Below are 7,221 nucleotides of genomic sequence, written 5' to 3'. Positions count from 1 at the left end.
AGAGGATTCAGATAAAACCAGAAAGAGGCAAGAAAGGTGATGTTATCAAAAAAGAAGAAATGATCATACTGTCAACTAAGGTAGAGGTGCCTGATATATTATGCATTGATCATTAAATTAACCAACAAAGATGATATTGTTGACCTTTACCAGATGATCAGAGAAAAAGTGAGGCAAGATTCCTCATTTGAAGGAAAGGGTATGCCAAAGTGGGTATCACCTTGGATTATGTTCTCATGCATGACTGTCATTGAGAAAAAAAAAAAAGGAGATAACAGTAACTAAAACAGGAATCTGTGGAAAGCCGAGGTCTTTCCTTTTTTATAGCTAAGGTCTTCTTTTAGTCTTCCCACACTCCTGTCCTTTGTTTCCCTTTATCCTGCAGTGATAGAATGCAGGTGGGAAGGCCAAAAGGTGGGAGACAGGTGGACTGAAGGAGTAATGTGGGCAGGAAGGACCTGGGGTGGTTTGATTAGCACCTCCCAGTTTGCTGGGAGCTGCTTCCTTAACAGTTCCTTAGGATAGGTTCCAGGCCTTTGGGACATTAACATTTCAATTTCCCCTAGTACTGCTCTGGTTTCCTGGACTCCGTTCTTGATAATGGTCTCCATTTCCTTTATCTTAAGATATTAGACCCGATTTACCTAACCACACTAACTACCTATCTTTAAATCTGGCTTCATCGGTATCAAGAGATGAAGTGATGGAATTATACATGAGCAAGCTAAAGTATTTTTTTTGAAACTGGTTAAAAGCAAGTGTAGGTGAGAGGATATACAGAAACATTTAGAATTGAGGGTGTGGGAAGATGAGAGATTCCATGGCTTATATGTGCAATTGTCTGGTGAATCAGACATAAGCATCCCTGTTGAAAGAGGGATGGACAGTGGCTTGGCAGGTGATTTAGGAAGAAAGCAGAAGGTCTAGAATACATCAAGTGAGGAATCGATTTTAGAAATACAGAGGCAAGCCAATCTGGGAGATTAGCTCCAGGCTACTAGTGTGGAATGGTTTGCTAGAACACAATGTAAGCATTTGGGGTATTAAGCAAGTAAACCAAAGGGAAAAAAGAAAAGAAAAATAAATTTAAGATAGTAGGTGTCTTAGACCCTTTAGGCTCGTACAAGCAAATATAAGAAACTAGGTAAATTTTATGAAACAAAGAATTTACTTATAAAGATTCCCAATTGCATAATTTGTAAATACAGCTCCTACAAGCACTTTGTATTTTTATTTTGTTTTGTTTTTACTAAGTAATCTAAGAAAAAAAATGTTGCTAATAATTTTACTTTCAACCTGGGAAATATTTCTTAATTTGCAAACATAATAGCATATATCTCTTCTCATTTACATATAACAAAATGGTTTTGTCCTTAAAGCTAATACAACCTTTTAATATTTAATAGCTACAACAATTATTAGTCGCTCTGTGTCAAATACGATATTAAACACCTTACAAATAATCCTCATATAAAACACCAATCTGTTCTCAAATAACATTTAATATATTAATATTTATTTTTTCCCTTGAAAAAAATAAAGAATTGTCATTGGGAGAGACTAAGAAATTTATCTACATCTTATAGCTGCTGAATGTTCTAGCCAAGACTGAACTCAGACTAGCTACTTGAGAATGTAATCACTACACCATTAAATATCCCTTGTTGGGGCGCCAAATATCACCCACATAACATTTACTTAGTTTCCCCTAAATATAGAAGTGAGTCATAGAAATATTAAAAATATGAGAAACTTAAGAAATAAAGACAAGTCATAGAAATAAATAAAAAGCGGGGGCACAGTGGCATGATCCAGCTCTGATGGGGACTGGATCTAACAACAAAATGACACTCAAATGCTTTATTTAAGTGAGTAAGAACACCAGTGAAATTCAGTGTGAAAAACTACTGAGAAAGACAGGATGAAGATGGCAAAAACAACTTGGTTGGATCTTAGCAGGTTATGCTTACCTCTTCTATCTCCAGGCTGATGCGTTTGAATTTAGGGCTGTCTGAGTCAATGGGTATGGTGTTGGCATAATCTGAGCAGTCTCAAATTGGTGAAATTTCACTGAGTTCTCAGAAAAGCAAACCTCCTGCCTTGAGATGGCTCAAACAAACCCATAATTCATTCAAGGCCCTAACAGACAAAATATGCCAGTTGGAACAGTCCTGCTGAGAATATACCCTCAAGATACATCACTGGAAAAAATGTTTAATAAGAAAAGCAATATGCATATTCTTCCAAGGATATTGCCAATTTTAATTTCCTTAGGATATATTCAGAGATTTCCTGCAGACTGTGAACTCTGCAAAGGTGTTTGAAAAGAGAACTTTTATTTATTTATTTATTTGTTTGTTTGTTTATTTATTTATTTATTTATTGGGAACTTTGAATGATAAGAAAACTTAATTTGGATATATGGTAATAGTATGAATTAAAATTATAATTCAAAGAAAAGGTGTAATGAATTAAGTACTCTCACATAATATTTACAGTAAAATATACCCTGATATCAGTTGTTTCAGCTATGGATAATACCATTCGAGTTCACTAATTTCTGTAGAAAAACGTAATCTTGGACATTGGATAGGAAAGAAGAAAAGAAATATTACTAGAGAATGTTCAATTGACAGAAATCAGTCAGTTAAAGGAATATGATTGGGGGGCTGGGTATAATGCTTGCCTAGCACAGGTAAGGCACTGGGATTGATCCTCAGCACCACATAAAAAAGTAAATAAATAAAATAAAGTTATAAAAATATAGTTTTTAAAAAGGAATATGATTGGAGGCTCCAAAAAAATGATCACATGTTCCAGTAACTTTGTTTTATTAATTTAACATTTCAATGATATTTTCTTTGCCTTCAAAACCATTATTCTTCATTACTAATTCTAAACTCTTTAAGATCTTCAAAGAAAAAGCCAAATATTTTGTCTTAAAATTTCAGGGATTAATGACAAGAAAACATTTAATATGTACTATTCTATTAAAACAACTTTTTGAAAACTTGGCCCATCATATTTTAAAATATTTTCCCCCTTTTACTCATTAGTCCCTTCTGCAAGCCAAAAAGTGGACAATATAGTGGAGTGAAATGTTTGAATCCCTACTCTATTTCCAGTGTTTGGAGTGGCAAACTCTGTCAGTCCCCAAACATAAATAATGGAATCCAGCAGTTCTTCTGAATTCCCTTTACAAGGAATAAAACTTGCTAGTAAGTGAAAGTAGATTCTCTGTACAGCTAAACTAAGCCTTTATTTCACCTCTGAGAAATCATCTGGCTAAAGTGAGAACACTAATGCTAACAAAGCTGGGTGACAGTGTCCACATGTGGTCATCTGTTGCCAGAGGGTGGTCCCCTGCTAATTATTTCCTCCTTAAGTCACAAAAGAGCACTCAGAGAAAAGTTGGAATAGTCTGTTCCTTTCTACCCAGGTCAAATAAATCAGTGGTCATGTATTATTTTTAGGCTTTTAGCATTCATTTCAGAAGTAATTCCACACTGAAGGAAGATTTTCTATTTATTGTTCTCTACCTTGTTAGAATTTTTCATTGACAATAAGACAAAAATCTAAATTATACTTAACCCACTCTTATAAAAAGGGAACAAAAGAAAAACCTGTCCTATCTAGGTTTTGCCTCGGTCTTGTCTTGGGGCTAAAAAGAATTCTAGGGAAAAGAACATTTTCTTCTTGCCTAGAGATGAATGAAGGCAGATGGTATGGAGTACATTTAGAACTTCCAGCAACAGTTTTCTATAGCATTAGCAGTAAATCTACCAATTGCAATCTATTGTTCTACTTAAATCTATTTAATTTACATTTAACAAGACACCTCTTATTCTTGTGAGTTAATTAAAGAGTTAGTGACTATTAAAAGGATACTAATTGAAATGCAATAAATAAGATAACTGAGTTGGTGTGTAATTAGCCAAATTTACATAAGTAATAAACACTGTATTGCAGTCTTCTAGAATGGAGTTGAACTAATGCTGATAGTCTGATCTCATACAAGAACAAGCATCTAGACATTAATTAGCATAAAACAAAATGGCTCTGACAAATTAATTGTATATAATTTTTTAAAGCAATTGCCAAAAGAATAATGTAACTATGCCCTGTGTGTTTTTTTTCCTAACATTAAGATGAACCCTATTAAATTTTCAATACATCTTTTTAAGAAGATAAACAATTCAAACAGGAGGCAAAAAAAAAAAGTTTCTGGCCTTCTTGGACCTTCTCTATACCCACCACAATTAGCTTCTTTTGTGTCCTCAGTTTACCCTGCATTTGTCCCTGGACATTCAACCTCCAATATATCATGGTCCTCAATTTGAGAAATGTTTCCATAGGATTTTCATAGAACAATTTCAACTTCTTCAAGAAACCCAGTCTCCCCAACTACCTTCTTTATGATGGTTTATAAATATAAGATATAATTTAATAGAAAATATATAGTTCACGATTGCAGAGTCTTACAAGTATTTTTATCTTTTCAATGTGTATGAATCAGTTTATAGAATATATTGATGCATCATAAAATGAGACCTAAAATCTCCATTCTGCATGGTTTGTGGGGAGTAGTATTCCTGGTACAAGCAAATGATCATAATATGTTCCAAAAGGAGTATGAATGAAAAAGGTAATAGAAAACCAATGCTTAATTGATGCATTTTAGTGTTTGATGTGGTAATAAAAAAAACTGCTTCTATCTAATATTTTTTATGTATAGCATTTTTCGTTTTGACGAGTTGTGTAACTTCAATATATACTGGAAAAATAGTTGAATATTTCTGAATATGTTTCAATTCAATTTTTATTTTTTAGTAGATGTGATCTATCTGCATATTTTCTCCATTTAAATTCTTTGTGAGTAGTTTATTTGCTTAGAAGAAAAGTAACAGCTGATCCTTTTAAAGACACCCTTATGATATTTAAACTGAAACAAAACAGTCTTGTAATCGATAGATCATTGAGTCAATATTCACAAAATATTTCTAATGTTTAATTCTAAGGTTATTGCTGGTTATTAGTCTCTACTTTGTTAGAAGGTTAAGAACATTGCTAAAGAACAAGCAAAAACTACCTCTTACTTAGTAAAATGAACAAATAGTATTATATTCTTGAAAATCATATTAATAGTGTGGCCACTGAATATACTGATAATGACAAAAGCAAAAGCAATTAATTAAAAGAAGATCAACTAAGATTTTTATCTTAGTATTTAAAATAATGTTTAAGAAAGGATAATGTTATACACTGAAAGGCTTTTGTTTTTGTTTTTGTTTTTATCAGGCTTAAACTTAGCAAAAGATTCTGGTAAAACCAAAGATATTATAAATTAAGTTGCCACTATGTTCACCAGAAATGTAATAATATAATTTACAGGAACATTATCCTTATCCTAAATAAAATCTACTTAAGTCCTTATAAACATGAGAAATGAAACATGCATTTGCATTATTGAAAATGGACTAATTTGATCATTTTCCTAACTATCTTCCCTTCTTACTTGGTTTTTCATTCGAAGTTTTTCTGTTATATATAGTTATTTATTTGGAGAAAAAACTATTTCCTTTTTACAGATTACTTATAAAGATTGATTGTATAACTGACCACTTTAAAATACAGACATTTTAATGTCTGTAAAAAGTAGTCAGCATGGTTAAAAAAATGATTTGAGATATTTGAAAATACAAATGTACATGACATCATCAGTCAGTAATTGGGATGGACTTCATGAAGTTGAAGGCTCCTTCTTCATAACACACAAATCAAACATCCAGGCTATACTAACTATTCTCTTTGCTTTTTGTCATTTGAAAGCTCACATACACTGTCAAGAGTCCCTCATGCTATGTGCCTGCTATAGATATAAATGTTCTGCTATTAAGTTTGCATACAAAACAACTTTTCTAAATTCACTAAGAAGAAAATAAATATAAAATTTTCAAAAATTTTAGTTCTATTAATTTTTCTTAACCCTTTGCCATCTGCTATTAGAGCTTGCAACTACCTGAATGATGAAGTGATAAACATTTTTTAAAATATCTGAACGCATGTTCAGAAGTACAGATTATTCTGTTAAACCAAGTGGGATTTCCATTTGCCTTTATATAATATTTCACACTTCTGGTAAGAATGATTTCGACTTTTAATACAAAATTCAAGATGCCAATATTTCCTGAAGTTTAGGAAAGAATATGCATAACCAATGAGAATTTCTGCACTAAGTTTAAAATTTGGTACTAGTTTAATAGTTCTGCCTAAGGAAAAAGTGAAATCACTTCTCACACTTCTTTCTTCAAGGAAGAAATCCAGGTCTGAGCATTAGATATTTCTCCCCATGTCTATCCCTACTTCTTCCCCAAACATAGAAGCTGTCTTAGGTTAAATTCCCTGGGAACAAACTCAGGAAGACATTTGTGTGCAGAAAGTGTTCAGGAGATGCAGGATATAACCTGTATGAGGATACAGGGAAGAGAACAAGATTATGGGAGGGAAGAGACTACAGGGAAGTTCCAACAGTGGCCTCAGCGTTTCTCACAGGGATGTCTGGGTTTGTGACGGCCCATCAAAGTGGTCTCCAATGGAGACTTGAGCACGGCCTTCTTCCTCTCACTTCTGAGATTCATTAAATGCAGGTGTATAACCTTGTATATGATAGCTACCTTCCACTTTCCACTGAAGGCAATTCCCTTGAAGTAATTAGGTTGTGAGGTGCTGAGAGCTAATAATACTGGAAGGCAATATAAGTGTCCTGTTCTCCAAGGGAAATATCTGGGTGATACATCAAAGAACTCAAATTCCCATGACTACAACTAAGTCAGGAAGGTTTGCTGATCTTTCATATAACCATTTGCTTTCATACAACCACTGCTTTCTGTGTAAAAACTGCACTATTGTTTTTAACCATTGAAACCTTATTTTTATATATATATATATAGTGTTTATTATATTTTTCAACCCATGTGAATGCATGTATATAGATAAAAATGTGGGCATATCCTTAAAATATAATTCCTTGGATTTTAAAAGGAATTCCCCAATTTGATTTACAGCCAATAATGAATTCTTATTATTGAAAGATCCACAGATCCCAAACCCGGAAAGGACCATGCGAGAGAGACACTGGCTGCAAAAGCAGGAGGAGTTTATTCTCACACAGGCGCCTGCGGGTGCTCAGCGAAACCTCAGCCGGAGCTTCGGTGAACTGGC

The sequence above is a fragment of the Marmota marmota genome, unplaced genomic scaffold, assembly GCF_001458135.2.
Source record: "Marmota marmota marmota unplaced genomic scaffold, marMar, whole genome shotgun sequence".
NCBI lineage: Eukaryota > Metazoa > Chordata > Mammalia > Rodentia > Sciuridae > Marmota > Marmota marmota.
Note: the sequence above shows the minus strand (reverse complement) of the source record.